This window comes from Hordeum vulgare, chromosome 6H, assembly GCF_904849725.1.
Source record: "Hordeum vulgare subsp. vulgare chromosome 6H, MorexV3_pseudomolecules_assembly, whole genome shotgun sequence".
NCBI lineage: Eukaryota > Viridiplantae > Streptophyta > Magnoliopsida > Poales > Poaceae > Hordeum > Hordeum vulgare.
Genome location: NC_058523.1, coordinates 374654843 through 374678609, shown reverse-complemented (window position 1 = coordinate 374678609; position 23767 = coordinate 374654843).

Genomic DNA, 23767 nt, shown 5'->3' with positions numbered 1-23767 from the left:
AATGTGCTCGTTGAGCTATTCGATGGAGGAGCAAGATGGAGCAGCTCCCTTGCAGTCTACCTCTCCTGTATGAGTGTGTGTGTGTGCGTAAGAATGGCCAACCCTATGCATGTAGGGGGCTAGTGGTTTTATAGACGAATCCCCGGCCTACAAAATGGATATAAGGTACAATTTGAGGGGCCCGGCTCAGAGCTTCTTCGGCTGGAAAGAGGGCCCGCTATTGATCAGTCTTGTTGCTGGCGGGGCCCGCCGACTGTAGGGTCCCCTCAGACCGTGGGACCCGACGACTGACCTATGGGATTAGTGCGAGTGGTACGATGGCCGTTGTCTTGCGGGATCTGGCGTCGGTCAGCGGTACGACCACCTCCACTGTAGCCACGTCGGGCCAGCTAATGGAGTTAGTGGTGGCATGCAGGTACTATACACAGTTGACGAGTCGCAGCCGGCACCGGTCAGCACTACGGTCACCACCACTGTAGCTACGCATATTCCTCTCCATCATACCCAAGATGAGGTACTTTTGCCTTTAATCGAAGGCCTCCGTCACATCATAGGGATTGATACGACGGGTGCTTCCCAGTCGGCTGGCGGCTAGCCATCCGGCCAAAGAGTAGACTGCAACGCTCCTAACCGGCGTGGGCTATGCAGCCAACCAGGAGGAGTCGGCCTCTGAGGAGGCTTTCTCCTCACTCTATGCCGAAGGGTGGAGGAGTAGGCTTGGTGAGCCTACCCCGGGGTTATCCCTTCATAAGTAGTCTCCGACGCAGGGGAGGTCCGCCGGCTCAAATCGAAGGGCCTCGCCGGCTTGGATGTCATGTTCGCGGGTCCTGGGAGCCAGCGGCTGGCGAACCAAGGTGTTGGAGAAGGTCGGGTGGGGAGCCAGACGGCTTTCGCTAGACACCTCGACTTCTTTGTTTATTGTGGTAGTGCGCCACACGTCGGGCTTCGGGGTTGCGCCCTCACAGGCCACGTGCGCGACAGGATCGGGCCTGCACGTCGGGGTCCGCCACGCCACGGCTTTGGCCCACGCGTGAGGATCTTATGTGGATACGGGATGGCGGTTGGCATCCCGGGGCGCATTAACGCATCCACATAGCACGGGGGGATGGGGATCGTGCGTATCGGATCCCCTTCTCCACGACCCTACTCGGGGTTTAAATGGGCAGGCGGGGAGGCCGACGAGACCATTTGTCACCGTCTTACTTCGTTCCAATGCCCAACCCTTCCCAAAGCGAGAGAGAGAGAAGAGTCGGTAGTGTTCTCGTCATTGCTCACTGTCGGCTCCCTGTGCAGCTCCGGTATCTCGTCGCCGCTCGCCGTTGGCTCCCTGTGCAGCTCCGGTATCTCGCGTCGCACCCTGATCATGTATCGAGCCACCACCAAGAAGGCGAGGTCCTGAGGCACTTGGGAGGGCAGCATCGTTGGCGAGGGGCACATCGAATACCTCCACCACCGCCGGCTGCTGCCTCCAGCAGAGCTCGTCGCCGCGCGCATCTGATACGTCTCCAATGTATCTACAATTTTTGATGGTTTCATGCTATTATCATGTCAAACTTTGGATGTTTTGCATGCCTTTTATTTATTTTCTGGGACTAACTTATTAACTCAGTGCCAAGTGCCTGTTCCTGTTTTTTCCATGTTTTTGACCCCTTTCAGAGGAGTTTTTGAAACAGACTCCAAACGGAAGAAAATCCCCTGACCTAGATCTTGCGCCTATATATTCCCAAAAAATCAAGAGACGATCACAATTACTTTCCCGCCACCGCAAGCTTCTGTCTCCGCAAGATCCCATCTGGGGCACGTCCTGGTGTCCTACCGGAGGGGGGATTCGGACACGGAGGGCTTCTTCATCAACACCATGACCTCTCCGATGATGCGTGAGTAGTTGACCATAGACCTACGGGTCCATAGCTAGTAACTAGATGGCTTCTTCTCTCTCTTGGATATTCAATACAAAGTTCTCCATGATCTTCATGGAGATCTATCCGATGTAATCTTGTTTTGTAGTGTGTTTGTTGAGATCCAATGAATTGTGGATTTATGATCAGATTATCTAGGAATCTTATTTGAGTTTCTTCTGATCTCTCTTATGCATGATTTCATATCCTTGTAATTCTCTTCGAGTTGTGGGTTTTGTTTGGCCAACTAGATCTATGATTCTTTCCATGGGAGAAGTGCTTGGTTTTGGGTTCATACCGTGCGGTGACCTCACCCAGTGACAGAAGGGGTAGCGAGGCACGTATCGTGTTGTTGCCATCAAGGATAAAAAGATGGGGTTTTCATCATTGGTTTGAGATTAGCCCTCTACATCATGTCATCTTGCTTAAAGCATTACTCTGTTCGTCATGAACTCAATACACTAGATGCATGCTGGATAGCGGTCGATGTGTGGAGTAATAGTAGTAGATGTAGAAAGTATCGCTCTACTTGTCTCGGACGTGATGCCTATATGCTAGATCATTGCCTTAGATATCGTCATGACTATGCCGGTTCTATCAATTGTTCGACAGTAATTTGTTCACCCACCGTGATATTTTCTATTATGAGAGAGGCCTCTAGTGAACACTATGGCCCTAGGGTCTACTCCACACCATATTTTCAGCCTTACACTTTTTACTTTGTTGCACTATCCGCCTTCAGATCTCACTTTGCAAACAATCTTGAAGGGATTGACAACCCCTTTGAAGCGTTGGGTGCAAGCTTGTTTGTGTTTGCGTAGGTACTTTGGACTTGACGAGGCCCTCCTTCTGGGTCGATACCTTGGTTCTCAAACTGAGGGAAATACTTATTGCTCCTGTGCTGCATTACCCTTTCCTCTTCAAGGGAAAAACCGACGCAAACCAGAGAAGTAACAAGAAGAATTCCTAAGCGCCAGGGAAGGACTTTTGTTGCCGCAGCAGAAGAATTTCTGGCACCGTTGCCGGCGAGGAAGATCAAGTCAAGAACTCATCCAAGTAGGTGTCGCAAACTCATCTCTTGCATTTACTTTGTTTGCCAGTTGCCTCTCGTTTTCCTCTCCCCCACTTCACCAATTTGCCTTTTTCGTTCGCCCTTTTTCTCGCCTACTTTTTCTTTGCTTGTGTGCTTGATTGCTTGCTGAAGTCACCATGAACAAAAGCACCAAGTTTTGTGACTTCTCGAATACTAATAATAATGATTTTATTAGTACTCCGATTGCTCCCGCCACTAGTGCGGAGTCATACGAAATCAATGCCGCTTTGCTGAATCTTGTTATGAAAGAGAAATTCTCTGGCCTTCCTAGTGAAGATACCGTATCCCATCTCGATATGCAAAAGAAAAAAGGTGTGGATAATGACGTGATTAAATTGAAGCTTTTTCCTTTCTCGTTGCGAGATCGCGCAAAAACTTGGTTTTCTTCTTTGCCCAAAAATAGTATCGATTCTTGGGATAAGTGCAAAGATGCTTATATATCCAAGTATTTTCCGCCGACTAAGATCATGTCTCTCCGTAATGATATCATGAATTTCAAGCAACTTGATCATGAACATGTTGCACAAGCTTGGGGGAGAATGAAATTAATGATTAGAAATTGTCCCGCTCATGGCTTGAGTCTTTGGATGATTATTCAAATCTTTTACGCTCGCTTGAATTTCGCTTCTAGAAATATCTTGGACTCCGCCTTAGGTGGAACATTCATGGAAATCACGTTAGGAGAAGCCACAAAGCTCTTAGACAACATCATGACGAACTACTCTCAGTGGCACACTAAAAGGTCACCTACTAGTAAGAAGGTACACGCTATAGAAGAAATTAACTCGTTGAGTGCTAAGATGGATGAGTTAATGAATTTGGGTGCTAGTAGAAGTGCTCCTTTGGATCCTAATGATATGCCTTTGTCTTCTTTGATTGAGAGTAGCAACGCTAGCTTGGACGTTAATTTTGTTGGTAGGAATAACATTGGCAACAACAACGCTTTTAGAGGAAACTATGTTCCTAGGCCTTTTCCTAGTAAGTCCTCTAATAACCTTGGCAACTCCTACAACAATACCCATGGAAATTACAATAGATTACCCTCTAATCTAGAGAGTAATATCAAAGAGTTCATCAACTCTCAAAAGATTTTCAATGTGTCCATAGAGGAAAAACTACTCAAAATTGATGATTTGGCTAAGAGCGTTGATACGATTTCTTGTGATGTTGATGCTTTTAAAGTTAGATGTGCTCCTCCCAAAATAAACATGGATGAAACTTTGAAAGCTATGCGTGTTTCCATGATTGAGAGCCAAGAAAGAACCGCCCAAATTCGTGCTAGACATGAATGGCTTAAAAAGGCATGTTCTCGTGATGAGAATCACGAAGATCTTAAAGTGCTTGATGTGCCTCCCATTGAATCTTTGTTTTCCTGTGTCAAACCTAATGATTATGGGGCTGGATATGAATCCACTTTGGTTGAAAAGTGCCCCAAGGATTCGGAGTCCATCTATCTTGATGCTGAAAGCATTAAAAGTGGAGTAGAAGACGTTAAAACTTTGAGTAGTAATGAAATTACTACCGTGAATTTCAAGGATTTCAATTACGATAGTTGCTCCTTGATTGAATGCATTTCTTTGATGCAATCCATGTTGAACTCTCCACACGCTTATAGCCAAAACAAAGCCTTTACCGATCATATCGTCGAAGCTATGATAAAAGCTCTTGAAGAGAAACTTGAATTGGAAGTCTCTATCCCTAGAAAGCTTCATGATGAGTGGGAACCTACCATCAAAATCAAAACCAAAAACTATGAGTGCAATGCTGTGTGTGATTTGGGTGCTAGTGTTTCTGCGATTCCAAAGTCTTTATGTGATATTCTCGGTATTAATGAGATTCAAGAGTGTTCTCTTAATTTGCATCTTGCTGATTCTACTATCAAGAAACCCATGGGAAGGATCAATGATGTTCTTATTATTGCAAATAGGAACTATGTACCCGTGGATTTAATTGTGCTTGACATTGATTGCAATCCTACATGCCCTATTATTCTTGGTAGACCTTTCCTAAGGACTATTGGTGCTATCATAGATATGAAGAAAGGGAATATTAGATTTCAATTTCCTTTAAGGAAGGGCATGGAACACTTTCCTAGAAAGAAAATAAGATTGCCTTATGAATCCATGATGAGGGCTACTTATGGTTTGAGCACCAAAGACGACGATATGTGTTTCTATCGCTCTTATGCCTAGCTAAGGGCGTTAAACAATAGCGCTTGTTGGGAGGCAACCCAATGAATTTATATTTTTCTTTCTGTTTTGTTGCGTTTTTTGATGTGATTGTGTTTTTTGTGTTTATTTTTGTGTTTGAGCCAAGCAAAACCTTTATGACTAGTCCTGGTAATGGTTGTTTGATCCTGCTGGAAAAAGACAGAAACTTTTCGCTCACGAGATGATTTTTCATTTTTATTCAGAAAGAGATTTTGAGTTGATTCTTGTTTCTGCTGATTGATATGCTTTTTATGTAGACCGTCGTAATTTTTCAGATTTTTTGAGGTAACAGAAGTATACAAAGTATACAGATTGCTACAGACTGGTCTGTTTTTGATAGATTCTGTTTTTGTTGAGTTGGTTGCTTATTTTGATGAAATTATGGTTAGTATCGGGGGGGGGGGGGGGGTACTAGCCATGGAAATGTGAGAATACAGTAGACCATCATCAATATGGATGGAATGCAAGTTTGCTACAGTACCAAAAGAATTGGTAGTTTGTTTTCTTGTACTAATGTTATCACAAGTTTCTGTTTAAGTTTTGTGTTGTGAAGTTTTCAAGTTGTGGGTGACGTTCTCATGGACAAAGACATATGGAGTGGAAAGTGCTGAAGCTTGGGGATGCCCAAGGAATCCCAAGCCAAATTCAAGGACACCAAAACAGCCTAAGCTTGGGGATGCCCCAGGAAGGCATCGCCTCTTTCGTCTTCAATCCATCGGTAACATTACTTGGAGCTATATTTTTATTCACCACATGATATGTGTTTTGCTTGGAGCATTGCTACTGCGACAATAGACCTTCCCTGACAACGGCGCCAGGAATCCTGTTGCTACGGGCTACGCCTATAGGGACTTCCTTGGCAAATATGCAAAGGATTTCCCCGTGGCCTTGGAGCCTTGCGTTGGTGTTCCCTTGAAGAGGAAAGGGTGATGTAGCACAGCGGCGGTAAGTATTTCCCTCAGTTTGAGAACCAAGGTATCGATCCAGTGGGAGAATCGCGTCGAGTTACAAGTACCTGCACAAACACAAAGAGCTTGCACCCAACGCTATGAAGGGGTTGTCAATCCCTTATAGATTGTTTGCAAAGTGAGAACTGAAAGCAAAAAGTAAACAAAGCAAAGTAAAAGTGAAAGTGGAGACGATAGTTGTGAATAGACCCAGGGGGCATAGTGTTCACCAGTGGCTTCTCTCATGAAAGCAAGTAGACGGTGGGTGAATGAATTACTGTCGAGCAATTGATAGAACCACGCAAAGTCGTGACGTTATCTATGGCAATGATTATATCTATAGGCATCACGTCCAAAACAAGTAGACCGATACTTTCTGCATCTACTACTATTACTCCACACGTCGACTGCTATCCAGCATGCATCTAGTGTATTAATTTGATAAGAACAGAGTAACGCCTTAAGCAAGATGACATGATGTAGATGGACAATCTCATATCTATGATAAAAGCCCATCTTGTTACCCTTGATGGCAACAACACGTTCCGTGCCTTGCTTCCCCTTCTGTCACTGGGAAAGGTCACCACACGGTATGAACCGAAAACCAAGCACTTCTCCCATTGCAAGAATCGTAGATGTAGTAGGCCAAACAAAACCCAAGACTCGGAGAGACATACAAGGATATCAAATCATGCATATAAGTAATCAGAAAGACTCAAATATAATTCATAGATAATCTGATCACAAATCCACAATTCATCAGATCTCGACAAACACACCGCCAAAGAGGATTACATCGGATAGATCTCCATGAAGATCATGGAGAATTTTGTATTGAAGATCCAAGAGAGAGAAGAAGCCATCTAGCTACTAACTACGGACCCGTAGGCCTGAAGTGGACTTCTCATGAGTCATTGGACAGGCGATGATGTTGATGTAGAAGCCCTCCAACTCCAAAGTCCCCTCCGGCAGGGCATCGGGAAGGGTCTCCAGATGAGATCTCGCGGAAGCGGAAGCTCGCGGCGGCGGAAAAGTGTTTTCGTGGATGCCCTGATTTTTTCTAGGATTTTAGGGAATATATAGCCGAAAGAGCTAGGGTAGGGGAGCTCCAAGGGGGCCACAAGCCTGGTAGCCGCAGGCCCCCCTGGTGGCGGCTACAGGGCTTGTGGGCCCCCTGTGGCTGTCCTGCCTTGGCCCTCAAGTCCCCCGATCTTCTTCTGTTCTGGAAAAATTTATTTCAGGGATTTTATTACATTTGGACTCCATTCCAAAATCAGATCTGAAAAGAGTCAAAAACACAGAAAAAAACAGGAACTGGCACTTGGCATTAAATTAATAAGTTAGTCCCAAAAAATATATAAAAGGTATATAAAACATCCAAAGTTGACAAGATAACAACATGAAACCATAAAAAATTATAGATACGTTTGAGACGTATCAAGTATCCCCAAGCTTAACTGCTGCTCGTCCTCGAGTAGGGAAGTGATAAAGAATGAATTTTTGATGCTTTCATGCTACCTGGCATAGATGTCCTTTGTAACTCCTCTTATGTGACGTGAATGTTCAGATCCATTAGATTCAAAACAATAGTTTTCTATTGATGTGGAGACAATAATACTTCAAGCAAACTAGCAAGGCAATCATGAACTTTCAAAATAACGAGGCCAAAAGAAAGTTATCCCTACAAAATCATATAGTCTAGCTATGCTCTATCATCCTTGCACAATGAATTTAAATCATGCACAACCCCGGTATTGGCCAAGTAATTGTTTTCACACCTTTACTTTGTCAAACCTTTTCAACTCTCACGCAATACATGAGCGTGAGCCATGGTTTTAGCACTATAAGTGGAATGGAGTGTGGTGGAGGTTGCAAGACAAACAAGGAGAAGATGGTCACATTAACTAGGCATATCAATGAGCTATGGAGATGCTCATCAATAGATATCAATGTGAATGAGTAGGGATTACCTTACAAATGATGCACTAGAGCTAAGAGTATGTGAAAGCTCTTAAAGAAAACTAATGGGTGTGCATCCAACTTGCTTGCTCACGAAGACCTAAGGAAATTTTGAGGAAGCCTATCATTGGAATATACAAGCCAAGTTATATAATGAAAATTTCCCACTGGCTATATGGTGGTGACAAAATGAGAGACTCTCAATCATGAAGATCATGGTGCTTAATAAGCACAAGTGTGGAAGGATAGTAGCATTGTCCCTTCTCTCTTTTTCTCTCATTTTTTTTGGTGGGCTCTTTGGCGTCCTTATTTTATTTTTTATTTATTTTGGTGGGCATCTTTGGCATCTTTTTATAAATGGGATTCGCTGGCATCTTTTATTTCCTCACATGGAACAATGCTCCATCAATGATGATCATCACACTTACAACTCAAAACTTAGAGCAATGATGACTCTATATGGAATGCCTTCGGTAGTGTACCGTGACAATGATCTAGCATGGCATAGACATTAATGGAAACATCATGCTAGCTATCTTACGATCATACAATGGCAATGTAGAAGCTGTGGCACATGTCATGGTGGTAGTTGCATGGCAATATATCTTGGAATGGCTTTGCAAAAGCCATAGTAGGTAGGTATGGTGGCTGTTTTGAGGGAGGCTATATGGTGGGTTTTGTACACCGGCGAAAGTTGCACGACACTAAAGAAGATAGTGATGCTGGAAGGTGAAAGTGCATCTAAACCATGGACTCAACATTAGTCATGAAGAACTCATATACTTGTTGCAAAAGTTTTAGTAGTAATCGAAACAAAGCATTCAACGCATACTCCTAGGGGAAGGGTTGGTAGGTATAAACCATCGCGCCATCCCGACCGCCACCCAAAGCATGACAATCAATAAACTAATCATGCTCAGACTTCATCACATAGCGGTTCAACATACGTGCATGCTACGGGAATCACTAACTTCAACACAAGTATTTCTAGATCCACAACACCATACTAACATAACTTCAATATTACCACAACCACAACTCAAAACTAAATGAGATGAATCAAGCTTCTGTATCTATTCAATGCACATGAAGGTGGAAGTTTTCATATCCCTTTGGATAACTACCCCTTTTGAGACTACTTTCATAACATAGATCAACTACCAAGCCACGCGCTTCCGTGCTCTAAAAGATATAAGTGAAGCACATAGAGCAAAATCAACTAGCTCAAAAGATATAAGTGAAGCACATGTGAGTTGAATTGTCTAACCAAAGGATATAAGTGACGCTCGACAAAATGACAGTGAGTGCATGTCTCTCTCTCTAGGTGTGAAGCAAGGAAGATTGTGAAACAACAAAAATAAAAGACTCCTACGATACAAGACGCTCCAAGCAAAACACATAACATGTGGTGAATAAAAATATAGCCCCCAGTAACGTTACCGATGGATTGAAGACGAAAGAGGGGATGCCTTCCCGGGGCATCCCCAAGCTTAGTATTTTAAGACATCCTTCAATCAACTTGGGGTAGCTTGGGCATCACCAAGCTTGAGCTCTTGCCACTCTTTATCTTTTTGTCCATAAGAACTTCACCCAAAACTTAAACAGAAACTCGTGATAACATTAGTATAAGAAAGCAAACCACCACTTCCTTAGGTACTATAGCAAACTTAAATTCTACTTATGTTGATGTTGGGTTACTGTATTTTCAATCTTCCATGGCTAATACCCCCCGATACTATCCATAGTTTCATCAAAATAAGCAACCAACTCAACAAAAACAGAATCTGTTAACAATAGACCAGTCTGTAGCAATCTGTATACTTCGTATACTTCTGGTACTTCAAAAATTCTGAAAAATTACGACAGTATGAAGAATTAGCGTAGCAATCAGAAGCAAAAATAATCAACTCAAAATCACTTACAGAAAAAAAACGAAAATAATCAGAAAGTTTCTATCTTTTCTAGCATGACCAAACGATCATCCCCAAGACTAGTCATAACGGTTTTACTTGGCACAAACGCAAAAAGAAACACAAAAAACACAATCATAACAGAATTATGAAAGTGTGGAAAACACAAAATAGAAAGAAAAAGGATAGATTCGTTGTGTTGCCTCCCAACAAGCGCTATTGTTTAACACCCTTAGCTTGGCAAAAGGTGATGGAATCACGTATAGTCATCTTTGGTGCTCAAACCATAAGTATCCCTCATCATAGATTCATAAGGTAATCTTATTTTATTTCTAGGAAAATGCTCCATGCCCTTCTTTAGAGGAAATTGAAATCTAATATTCCCTTCCTTCATATCGATGATAGCACCAATAGTCCTTAGGAAAGGTCTACCAAGAATAATGGGACATGAAGGATTGCAATCTATGTCAAGTACAATGAAATCCATGGGTACATAGTTCTTATTGGCAACAATAAGAACATCATCGATCCTTCCCATGGGTTTCTCGACAGTAGAATCCGCAAGATTCAAATTAAGAGAACACTCTTCAATCTCATGAAAACCAAGAATATGACATAAAGACTTTGGAATCGCGGAAACACTACCTCCCAAATCACACAAAGCATTGCATTCATAGTTTTGGATTTTGATTTTGATAGTAGGTTCCCATTCATCATGAAGTTTTCTAGGTATAGAGACTTCTAATTCGAGCTTCTCTTTAAGAGATTTCATCATAGCATCTACGGTATGTGCTGTAAAGGCTTTGCTTTGGCTATAGGCATGTGGAGAGTATGCAATGGATTGCATTAAAGAAATGCATTCAAATAAGGAGCAACTATCATAATTGAATTCCTAGAAATCCAAAGTGCGAGTTTCATTACTACCCAATATTTTAATTTCTTCTACTCCACTCTCCACACCTTTATCATCAAGATAGGTGGACTCCCAATCATTGGGGCATTTTTCAACCAAAGTGGATTCATATCCAGCCCCTTCATCAATAGGTTTGACATGCGGAAACAAAGATTCAAGGGGAGTCACACCAAGCACTTTAAGATCTTCGTGATTTGCATCACTAGAACGCACCCTTTTAATCCATTCATGCCTAGCGCGAATTTGGGCGGTTCTTTCTTTGCTCTCATTCATGGAGACATGCATAGCTTTTAAAGTTTCATCCAAGTTGACCTTGGGAGGAGCACATCTAACTTTCAAAGCATCAATATCTGTCGGTGAATACTCACAACATATGCCATAGGTAGGCTAAAGTCGGTGAGAACCGAAGGGACAAAGGTGGACGCTGGGAACGAGGTTGGTACACGGATGGGACGCACGATGTACCCAGGTTCAGGGCTCTCCGTAGAGATAATACCCCTAATCCTGCCGGAGTGTTTGATGTGTATGAACAGAGTACAGGGTTGCTCCTGGAGCTGTGTTGAGAGGAGGGAGAGGGGAGTAGCCGGCTCGTCTCTGCCTCTCTCTGCGGTTGGTGAGTGTATAGTGTTGTTTCGTTGTGGAATGATCGGCCCCCCTACATGAAGGGCGACCGGGGGGTTTTATAGACGAACCCTCCGGCCTACAATATGGATAAAGGGTACAAGTGTGGGACCCAGCTGGCAGCCTCGCCGGCTGGCCAGGGGCCCACCAGAGTCTTGTTTTGTTGCTTGACGGGCCCGCCGGCTGCATGGTCTCGATTGGCAGTGGGACCCGCCGGCTGGCCAATGGATCTCTCGCGTAAGGTTGACGCCAAGCACGCGTTGTACGTCAAGCGTCGCCCCGCGAGATTCGTCATGGGGAGGTAGTACGGCCGCCTCCACTCTTCCCCACACCGAGTGAAGCAATGGAGTGGGAGTGTGACGGTCTGACACTATGCTAGGTGATGGATCAGAGCCGGGGTAGGTCAGCGGCGTGGTCGCCGAAGCTCGTACCTGTCGGGCGCCGCAATCCAATACCTTTTGCTGACGCATAGCTACCTTTAATCGTAAGGTCTTATCCTGACCTACGATCTGATGTGACTTGTGATCTTCGGTCGGCTAGCCTGCTTGGCTAGCCGGCTTGGGCGCGGCCGCCTCCTTCTTAGCCGGGCTGGCGGGACCAGGCCGGCTTAGGAGAAGTAGCCGCCTTGACTCTAGCCGGCGGGGGTTGCCCGGCCGGCCAGAGGAATGGCCGCCTCGTCCTCTATCCGGCCGGAAGACTTGGGCATTGGGAATCTGTATACGTTCATGTCCTTTGGGACGGAAATGAAGGAGCTGGCTTGATGAGCCTACCCCGGGGTTATCCCCCGACAGTAGTCCTCGAAGCTGGCGAGGCCTACCGCGTGCGGGCGGGCGGCCTCACCGGCTTGTCGATTTGTCTTGATGTTTTTTCGCCGCCACTCGTGACGAAGGGCGCCGGCTTCGAAACCGATTGGCTTCGAAGCGACGCCTCGGCCTCGTCGCAATTCGCTCGGAGAACGCCACGTGCCAGGCTCCGCCTGGCGTAATGATGGTAATTACTGATTACGGGACCAGGCCTGGGCCCTGGGTCCCGCCACGATGCCCCCTCGTCCTTCGTGCGGGAGATCCTCTGCGGATTTACTCTGCGACGGTTGGGCTTAGGGAAGCTTTACCGCCCGTAATACACGGGGTTAATGGGGGTCCGGTGCGCACCGGATCCCCTCCCCACGACGCTTTGTGGGGGTTTAAATGGGATGCGGGGGTTCCGAGGAGGCAATTCGCCCCCTTCTTGCTCCGCATCCGCGCTCTGTTCCTCCCTGCGCCCAGGATGCCCTCAACATGCCCCCATTCGACATCGCTCCGCCGACGAGGCGGAACTGGGATGCAAAGACCCCCAAGCCGATTCCCGAGGTGGCGCTGATCTGTGCCCACCTCGACATTTTGGAGATGAGCGGCCTCGTTGGCCACGACCTGCTCACCACCATGGTGGCCCGCCGGATCCTGCCCTTGCAGAGGAGGCCGCATCTGTTCTGCCAGATGAGCGGCCGGCATGATCCATGCTGGCTATCCACCAAGAGGTTCACCCCTGGTGCTGTAGCGCGAAGGGTGAACCTGCTCTCCATCGCCCGCATTGATGAGAGCGGGGAATGGACGTGGGGGATGTCCCCCTTCAATAGGGCCCATCCGCCTCCGATGGTAGGTGGTTTCTTTGTTCTTTGTTGTTTGCCTTGAAGCCGGTCGTGTTGCTGAGCCGGCGATTGAATCCCCTTCCGCAGCTGTTCGAGAATCTGCAGGGGTCCCTCCGTCCGCCCGCTCCTGACGTGGATGTGTCCGACGCCTCAGATATTGAGGACGAGGGCATGATTGAATCCCGCTCGGACTCCTCCGCCGGCTCGAAGAATCTCCTGGAGTCGGAAGGGACAGAGCCGTCTGGTGAGTACGCACGGCCCTCCGTTGCGTACTGGACGGATGACGACGAAATTCCCTCATTCATTTCTGGTGCAGCCTTCGAGGAGGACTCCGATGGGGTGGAAGAGGTCACCAGCCCGCCACTGACGCGCGGCAGGCGCCAAAGGGGCGGAGCGACCGCTGCCGATGAGGCAACCGGGAGGAAGGGCAAGGGTGCCACAGCTTCCCGACCGGCTCCTAAGCGGTCGGTGTAGGATCCTCCAGCCGGACAGCGAGCAGGCGGTGCGAAGAGAAGCCGCGGTGCTGGCCGGAGGCAGGTCCCTGTGGTAGTGGGGTAAGATTTCCTCCCCCTTTTCTTCGTTTATCTTGCGAGGAGCTTTCTTCCTTAGGAGTTTTGCTTGACAGGGAGGCGGAGGATGTGGATTAAGACACTGCCTCCGCAGCCGAGCGGGCTGGCTGGGCAGCAGCCGATGCTTCCCAGAGGGAGCTTGAGACGGAGTCCAAGCGTCGATGGGACACGGCTGCGGGGAAGGCCACCGTGGCCCAGCCTCGCCCCAGCCGGGTCGAGAGGCCGGTGGAGAAGCGTGCGAAGGCTAGACATGACCCCTCCGCACATGCTCACGCGGAGGAGCCATTTAGCGATGCCGGTTCAAGGCCGGCCCCAAGGGCTGCGGGGGGCCAGCATTCAGGGTCGGAAGCCTCGGCGCAGGTGGACCTGGAAACGGTTCCTGACTCCCCCAGGGCCGAGGTGGCACCCGACGCGCCGGAGCTGGACCGAGCTGCACCGGACATGGCCCCTGATACCCCAGGGGTGACCATGGATGCGTCGGATGCGGCCCATCCGCCTCCCGCAGAGGAGATAGCGCCAGCCGGGACGGCGCTAGAGCCGGCCGTCAAGCCAGCACCAGGAGTCAGTGCCATCGTCATTCCCCAGCACGGCCCTATTGCGCCAGGAGCTGGAGGCCAGGCTAGGAGCTGGCCCATGAAGACTTGGCGGGCGGCCAACCTGGCCCGCCTGCGACTGCCCACCGACACCACGCTTTCCGGCGTCCCGGAGCTGGTGTCGATGTTTACCACCAGCCGGTCCAAGGTGGAGCAGTCGGACCGCGTGGTGTGCGGCGACATGGAGCGCCTGGAGGCCCGCACCCAGGTAGGTGTTTCCTTTTTGGCTTTTTGAACTTTTTTTCTTCCTTTTGGTTAGTGGGGGCGCGACAGCGCACCCACTGGGTGTAGCCCCCGAGTATCGGGCTGGTCGATCGTCGACCGGTCCGAATCTCTTAGAGGTCCTTTTCCCCGTATTGTTTCTTCAGTGGGGGCGCGCTAGCACACCCACTAGGTGTAGCCCCCGAGAATCGGACTGGTTAAGTCTTAACCAGGCCGAATCTTAATCTTGTTCCTTTTTGCTTTTTGGCAGGAGCTTTATGACGCTCAGGCGCAGGCTTATAACGAGCTATGGACCCAGCACCTGGGAGCTGATGGCTGGATCGCCGAGCTCGAAGTCCGACTGGGCGAAGCTACCACGGAGCGGGACGCCCTGCGTAATGCCGGCAACCAGCTCCAGGAGCAGCTGGTCCTTCTTCAGACGGAGAAGAAGGAGCTCGAGGCAGTCAACCGGGTCGAGCTGGAGCGACTGCGCGCTACGCTGTAGGAGAAGGAGGCCTCCTACTCCGCCGATGTGGATCGCCTCCCGTCGCTTCATCTCAAGGAGATGGACCTCAAGGACGCCGCCTTGAGGGAGAAGGAGGAGGCCCTTGTCCAGAAGGAAACACAGCTGGCCAAGGCCTTGGAGTCTGCGGCGACTCTCCAGGAGGAGGTTGCCCGCCTTACTCATGCGAGTAAGGTGCGGGAGCGCAAGGTCCTCGAGAGCTCCCATGAGACCGATGGCGCCTTCTATCGTGAGTCTCTCTTCCTTTCCTTGTTTTGGGTCTTTTTGGCCGTCTCCTCTTTTTACCGTGTTCTTACGTCCTGGCTGTTGCCATTCCAGGTCTCTTTCATGAGACCCAGATCGCGGCCGACCCCGCCGTCGAGGTGAGTCGCGAGGAGTGCCGCGCGACCGGGGAGGAGGTAGACACTACCTCCGGCTGGAGCGTGGAGGAGATCGGGGTGGGCCTTCAGGCCCGCCTGTGCGCCTTGGGCGAGTCTGTGGCTCAGCTCCAGATCGCAGGCTCGTCGATGGTGGCGGCTTTGTGGCCGGAAGGCGTGGAGCCGGCGTCAATGAGCCATCTCACCCGTTGGCTTGCAGCAGGTGGAGAACGCCTGGATTCCTGGCGGGCCTCTGCCGCGCGGGCTGGGGCTTACATGGCCCTGCGCTTGGCCAAGTCCTGGTATCAGAACATGGACTTGGGCAAGCTTGCCGCCCAGCATGATGGCCCGGAGGCGGAGCTACAAGGCATGGAGCAGGCTCTTCGTGTGAGGGCCAGCGACATCATCGAGTACGCAGCCTGGGACGACTTTGTTTTGGAGCGGGGTGAAGATGGCAGTGTGATCGCTGAAGATCTGCATGGCCTTTAGCCCTATGACCCTGACGGTAGCTCCGACGAGGCGGCCCGAGCTATGGAATCTGCTGCTGCCTCGAGCAGTGCGGTGTACGCCGACTCCGCTGCGGACGAAGCCGGGAGCCCTCGCGAAGGAGACGGTGCAACCACCTCGGGAGCAGCCGGAGATGGTGATGCTACCACATTAGGAGCAGGGCTTGGGCGACCGATGAGGCCGCAGCCCCGTAGCCGGTGTTCTGTGTGTTTTGTTCTACCCTCGGAGGGATGTAATGAATGTGGGCCGTGGGCCAATGCTTTTTGAATGTATATATTCAGCATTATATTCGTATTGCCAAGCGTGTTGTCTTATATTCTTGTCTTTTGATTCCTGGTTGACTCCTTTTTCGAAGCCATCAAGACTTAAATAACAATACATAAACCAACAGAGGCCGGCTTGAATGAGATCGTATATATGATCGAGCCAGCCCGATCCGGCGACCCTTTTAGCCGAACTTTGCATGTATCCGACCTGACCTGGCGTCACCTCGCAAACCAGGCGGCCGGAGCCAGCCCGCAGGCTCGTACGAGGTGACCAGGGATCAACCGGTTACACTATGTGTTTTTTTACAATAAGGAAGGCGTCCGAATGGCTAGCGAGCCCCTGAGCTTGTTAAAGCCAGCAAGGGGCGTGTATTGTGTAGCCTCCGAGCTTGATAAAGCCAGCAAGAGGTGTACGCGGTGTAGCCCCCGAGCTTATTGAAGCTAGTCAGGGGGCATACACTGAGTGAAAACTCTCAATAAAAAGAAACTTGAAGCATGCTCTTTTTATTGCATTTGTGGTTGCTCCCTGAAAAGGGAGAAAGATACATGTGCATGCTCTTTCTCTTGCTTGATTCTTGCCTTTTAGCAATAGAACGGGTGAAGGAGCGCTGCGTTCCATGGACATTCCGTTTCTTGGCCGGAGTCGTCCCTCTTGCGCTTCCTTGGCTTTTGGGCATCGATCAAGTAGTAAGCGTTGATGTGCAATGCCCTACTGATGATGAAGGGTCCCTCCCATGGGGATGAGAGTTCGTGCTGGCCGGCAGTGCGCTGGATTCTTCTGAGGACCAAGTCTCCCTCCCTGAAAGGGAGAGGCTTGATCTTTTTGCTGTGGTAGTATCTCAGCTTCTGTTGATAGATGGTCGTCCGGCTCAAGGCCAAGTCTCTTGCTTCTTCGAGGAGATCCACACCGTCTTCTCTTGCCTCCTTCGCCTCCGTTTATGTGTAAAGGGTGACCCGAGGCGAGTCAAACTCGATATCCGTGGGAATAATAGCCTCGGACCCGTATACCAAAAAAAATGGAGTGAAGCCGGTCGACCGATTGGGCATGATGCGGAGGCTCCATAGTACAACCGGCAGTTCTTCGATCCAGCAGCCGACCGGTCTGACCAGTGGTGCCACCAGTCTTGGCTTGATGCCGGCGAGGATCAGGCCGTTAGCCCTCTGTGCTTGGTCGTTCTACTGAGGGTGCGGCACTGATGCCAAATTGAGTCGGATGCCTACCTTGGAACAGTAGAGCGCTAGAGCGCCCTTGGTGAAATTGGTGCCGTTGTCGGCGATGATGCTGTGGGGAACGCCAAATTGAACAAATATGTCTGTGATGAACTTGACAGCGGTGGGGCCATCAAGCTTCTTGATAGGTCCATCTTTGATCCACTTGGTGAACTTGTCGACGGCCACCAAGAGATGCGTCATCCCACCGCGAGATGTCTTGAAGGGCCCTACCATGTCCAGTCCCCAGACGGCGAAGGCGGCATATGGCTCTTCGCGCTGAAGAATTGGCAGCCTTCGCACTTGTCGACCATCCACAGCCTCCTCGAGAGCCGTGGGCCAGTAGAATCCGTGGCGAAATGCCTTGGCCACCAGGGTTCTGGAGGCGGCGTGATGCCCACACTCCCCCTGGTGAATGTCTCTGAGGATCTCCTATCCCTTTTCTGATTCGACGCAGCGTTGGAACACGCCGGTCACGCTGCGCCGTACCAGTTCGTGATTGATGATGGCGTAGGCGGCAGACCTGCAATGGATCTGTCTCGCCTCCGCCTCGTTCTGAGGAAGTTCGCCGCGAAGAAGGAAGGCCAAAATAGTTTGAGCCCATGATGGAGCCGACACAAGGGTCGCCTCCGCCTCGTCTTTAATGTTGGGGGCTTCTGCAGCCCTCGAGCTTGATGGAGCCGCAGCTGTGGGCTCGAAACAAGGTGTCTCTGGTGCTGTCGCGGCAGCCAGCTCACCGTCTACCTCCATGATGTCCACCCACTGGGTGTCGAGACGACAGGATTCGAGTCCAGGCAGAGCCGGGGTTGTTGTCGTAGCCAGTGCCGCCATTGGAGTCGGCGGGGCAAATAGAGCTGACATAGGAACTACAGCCGGCGTAGTTGGTGGAGCCGACGGCTCTTGCACCGTGGATTCAGCCGGTGCCGCTATTGGAGTCGGCGTGGTCAACGCAGCCGGCGTGGGAACCGTAGCCGGCGTAGCTGATGGAGCCGACGGCGCTTGCACCGTAGTGTCAGCCGGCACAAAGATCGATGCCGACTTGGGAGACGGCTTGATAGACGGCTTATGGACTTGCTCGAGGGAGTCGCCGGCTGGAATGGCCTGTCTCGTGGAGCCGACCTTCGCCAGTGTATCGGCCGCCTCATTTTCTGCCCTGGTAACGTGGTGAAACTCACAGCCCTCGAAGGGGCCACTGAGCTGCTTAATGAGGAAGCGGTAGCTTGCCATGTTGGCGTCCGTGGCATCCCATTCGCCAGAAACCTTCTGCACCAGCAAGTCTGAATCGCCGAAGCATATGAGCCGCCGGATGCCGATCGCCTTGGCAAGCCGGAGGCCATGAGCGAGTGCTTCGTACATGCGACGTTGTTGGAGGCGGCGAAATGGATCTGGAGAGCATACTTGAGATGGTCCCCTTTCGGAGACGTCAAGACGATGTCGGCTCCCACTCCTGTCCGCATCTTCGAGCCGTCGAAATGCATCCGCTAATGCGTGTTGTCTGGAGGCGGTGGCTCAAACTGGGTCTCGGCCCAGTCGACTAAGAAGTCGGCAACCACCTGAGATTTGATGGCGGTATGGGGCTCGTACCGGATATCATGATCCGCCATAGCGATGCACCATTTGGCAATCCTGCCCGTGGCATCACGGTTGCCCATGATCTCTGAAAGTGGAGCAGTGCTTACCACGGTGATGGCATGCTCTTGGAAGTATTGCTTCAACTTCTTTGCAGCAAGGTAAACACCATAACACATTTTTTGATAATGCGGATAGTTCTGCTTAGAGGCTGACAAGACCTTGCTAAGGTAATAGACGGGGCGCTGCACTGGCAGTGCCTTTCCCTCCTCTTTACGCTGAACTACCAACACTATGCTAACCACGCGAGTAGTCGCCGCAATGTATATGAGTACGGGTTCCCTTTCAGACGGCGCTGCCAAGATTGGCAGGCTCGAGATTACCCGCTTGAGGTTGCGGAGGGCTTCGTCCGCCTGGTCGTTCCACTCGAACTTCGTTGTCTTCTTCATGAGTTGGTAGAGTGGAAGGGCCTTCTCGCCAAGCCGGCTGACGAACCGGCTAAGGGATGCCAAGCAGCCGGCGAACTTCTGGACATCGAGGATTCGAGCCGGCCGCACCATCCGCTCGATGGTGCCGATCTTCTTGGGGTTTGCTTCGATACCGCGGGCGGACATGAAGAACCCCAAGAGTTTGCCGCATGGAACCCCGAAGACGCACAAATTGAGGTTGAGCCGGTTCTTGTATTCGCGCAGATTGGCGAACGTCTCCCGCAAGTCGTCGAGGAGGCTGAAGTGCTCCTTCGTCTTGACAACGATGTCATCCACATAGACGTGGATGTTTCTGCTTATCTGTGGTAGGCACTGCTGCATGCAGCGTTGGAACGTCGCACCTGCGTTCTTCAGACCGGACGTCATGGTGGTGTAGCAGTAGGCCCCGAAGGGCGTGATGAAGGAGGTCTTCAGGCGATCAGCTAGATCCAGCTTGATTTGATGGTAGCCTGAATAAGCATCCATAAATGACAGCAGTTCGCAGCGTGCAGTGGAGTCGATCAATTGATCTATCCTACGCAACGCGAAAGGGTCTTTCGGACAGGCCTAATTCACGCTAGTGTAGTCAATACACATTCGGCATCTGTTGTTCTTCTTCAGCACCAGGACTGGATTAGCTAGCCAGTCCGGGTGGAAAACCTCCATAATGAAGCCGGCTACAAGGAGTCGGGTGATCTCTTCTTCGATCGTTCGTCGCTTCCCCTCAGCGAAACGACACAAGGGTTGTTTCACCGGCTTTGCATCCGGTCACACGTGAAGTTTGTGCTCGGCGTACTTCCTCGGAACACCCGGCATGTCCTTGGGGGACCATGCAAAGATGTCCCGATCCTCACGGAGGAAGTCGACGAGCTCGCCTTCCTATTTGGGGCTGAGGCTAGCCCCGATGGTGACGCACTTCTTTGGGTTGGCAGGGTCGAGTGGGACCTGCTTGGTCTATTTAGCCGGCTTGAAAGAGCCCTCGCCGGCCGATTCGGATGGAGGAGAAGGAACCGCCAGCTGCTCAGTAGCCTGGGCCACTAACTGGTCGATCTGCCGCTTCTCCTTAGCAATAACCAAGGCGTTGGCGAGGCGGCTGCTATCTTGGGCATACTCGAGCGACTTCTTGTAGTCGCCAACAACATTGATGATGACCTTGGGACCCGGCATCTTCATCTTCAGGTAAGCATAATGCGGAATAGCCATAAACTTGGCCGGAGCCGGTCTTCCCAGCAGCGCGTGATACGGGCTATTGAGATCCACTACCTCGAATAATATGGACTCTCGGCGGAAGTGGGCTTTGTCGCCGAAGAGGACGTCCAGCTGGATCTTGTCGATGGGCGAGCAGGGTTGCCCCGACACGATGCCATGGAAGACAGTACTCGTCGGTAGGACGTCCGTCTCCTTGAGCCCGAGCTTGAGGAGAGTGTCGAGGTAGAGGGTGTTGATGCTGCTGCCGCCGTCGACCAACACCCGGGAGAATCGGCAGGTGAGCCTCTTGGAGGCGAAGGTGGGGTCGAGGACGAGTGTGTATGACCCCGGGTTGGGCATCACCGTAGGATGGTCCACCCGGCTCCACGTGATTGGTTTGTCGGACCAATGCATGTACTGGGGAACCAGGGGGAGAGTGGCTTTTACCTCGCGCCGCCTCTGGCGCACGCTGTGCTTGTCGTCGCCTTCACTGGTGAAGACGACCAATGCTCCGTCTTGATGAGGGTAGTCGTGTGGTGGTGGCCGTCGTCGCGAGGCGGCGACGGCGGAGCCGGAGCTTGGTTGGGAGCCGGTACACGAGGGGCCGCCTGCGCACCTGGAGGAGCTCGCAGACCATCCCCTTGCGACAGCCGGCGCGCCAAGCTACACTGTTGAAGGGTGTGGGAAGACGGCTGTGCCCCAAAATGTATCTTGCAGGGGGCGTCGGGCAGCTGCTCGAAGGACTACTTGGGCAGCCAGTTGGCATTGCTTCTGTTGGGGTGCTTTCGCGGAGGGCCGGCTTGAGGAGCCGATGCTTCGCCCTCCACGCTTCCCACCTACTTGCTATTGGAGCGGGAGTCTGTCTGATCTGCCTTGCGCTTGTAGTTGTTCTGGCCGCCTCGGTTGTCCCCAGCCGGCTTGGGAGTAGCCGGCGTAGGTACAGCCTTGCCCAAGGTGGTCACCTTGACGCGCATCGCCGAGACGGCTGTGGCGTATTTGTCTGCCTTGGCCATGAGCACCGCCAGAGAGGTGGGCTCGAAGCACATGAGCTTGTGCTTGAGGAGGGTGCCGTCTCGGCAACCGTCGATGAAGTACTGGATGGCTTGTACCTCATGCACCCCCTTGCAAGAATTATGGAGCTCAGTCCACCGGGTGACGTAGTCGCGAAGGGGTTCGTCTGTCTTCTGGAAGCACATGGCCAGCTCGCGGGGCCGGCCAGGGCGCTTGTAGGTGCCAGTGAAGTTGCAGACGAACGCCTCCTCGAAGTCCACCCAGGAGTTGACGCTGCCGGCCGGGAGGCTGTTAAGCCAAATCTGGGCCGAGCCGGTCAACATGAGTGGCACGTAGCGGACTGCTACGCGCATGTTGCCCCTGGCAATGCCGACGGCCGTGGTGTAGTCAATTAGCCAGTCTTCTGGCTTGGCCGTGCCATTGTATTTTGGCGTGTCCCGAGGCAGGGTGAAACCTCGGGGGAACGGCTCCCCTCGGATCCGGGGGTTGAAGCAGGCCGGACCGATGGGGCCGTCTTCCTCTAAGAGTGCTGACTGGGCCAGGACGATGAGACGTCGGCGAGCGTCCCGATCATCCTGGGTGGCATGAGCGCTAGCCCGAGTGGCGAGAGGGGAGGCACCTCGTGAACCAGAGACGTGAGTTCTTCGCGGGGGAAGAATCTCACACTCCGAGTCGACCTCGTCGCCTCCGCGACGCAAGCCCGAAGTGTGCTCGCTCTGGCGCTGAGAGCGCCGGCCTTGGCTTCCCTCGCCCCTTCGGCCGGAAGGGCGATGCGAGGAAGGTCCTTCTGCATAATGCTGACCGCTAGGGTTGTAGCGTGCCTTGGGGTTGGGTCCCAGGGACTCCGACTGAGCCTGACTAGGGTCGCATCGAGCGTGTTGCTGGTTGGCGGCGTCCAGGAGGTCCTTGAACCGCTTCTCCTGGAAAGCGCGCTCATCGCCTTCAAGGTCGCCATCTCCTCCATGGCTGCCTGAGTCGCTCGCATGTTGGCTGCAGGGGTCTCGTAGGTGGGCAGATCGCCACCTAGGACTTCGGCGATGAACTGGCCGCAGCTGTGGACCGATCCAAGCCGGCTAGGGGCCTCGGAAATCGGAGTAAGGCCGTATGCGGAGTTATACTCGCGCTGCGTAGCCTCCATCCGACGTTTTGCTGAAGCTACGACAATGCCCTCCTCCAGGATACGCTTGCGAGCCTCCTCCGGCGAGGACCGAGCGTCAGCAGGGTTTGCGAAAGTGGTGACGGGTGTCTTCAGGCCAGCAATGGCGTCCCGAATTGTATCGGCGGTGGCAGCGGCGGGCTCTCCAGCACCTGTTGAGGCCTTGCCGGGAGCCGTGCTGGTGCTGGCGCTGATAACCATCACCTCCACGGTGTTGGAGACGACAGCAACGTGGTATGGGGTAAAGAACCCCACCAACGGTGGAGGACCATCGAAGACGAGGACGTTGCTGGGATATACGTCGTGGGCAGGCATCTCAGCGATAGAGAGCCTGCTGAAGCTGGCGCAGAGCACCTCAATGTCGAAGTCCTCGCCGAAGTAGCGCAGACCGTCGTTGAGACGAAGGTCACTGAAGAGAACGTTGAGGTTCTCCATAGCAGCGACGACGACGCTAGGGAGTGCCTCGTCATCAGAATCTTCGTCCGAATCCGCATGGCGGACGGGGACGTCGATCATCATGGTTGTTGCCTCTTCGAAAGCGGGCTCCACGGGCATGTAAACTAATCCGGAAGAGATGCATCCGGTGGTGTAGGTGCGGGGCCCCGCCCAGCACGTAAAGCCAGCCGATGCCGCGATCGGCCCCAGGGTGGGCGCCAAATGTCGGTGAATACTCACAACATATGCCATAGGTAGGCTAAAGTCGGTGAGAACCGAAGGGACAAAGGTGGACGCTGGGAACGAGGTTGGTACACGCATGGGATGCACGATGTACCCATGTTCAGGGCTCTCCATAGAGATAATACCCCTAATCCTACCGGAGTGTTTGATGTGTATGAACAGAGTACATGGTTGCTCCTGGAGCTGTGTTGAGCGGAGGGAGAGGGGAACAGAGTACAGGTCTGCCTCTCTCTGCGGTTGGTGAGTGTATAGTCACGTTCCGTTGTGGAATGATCGCCCCCCGTGCATGGAAGCCG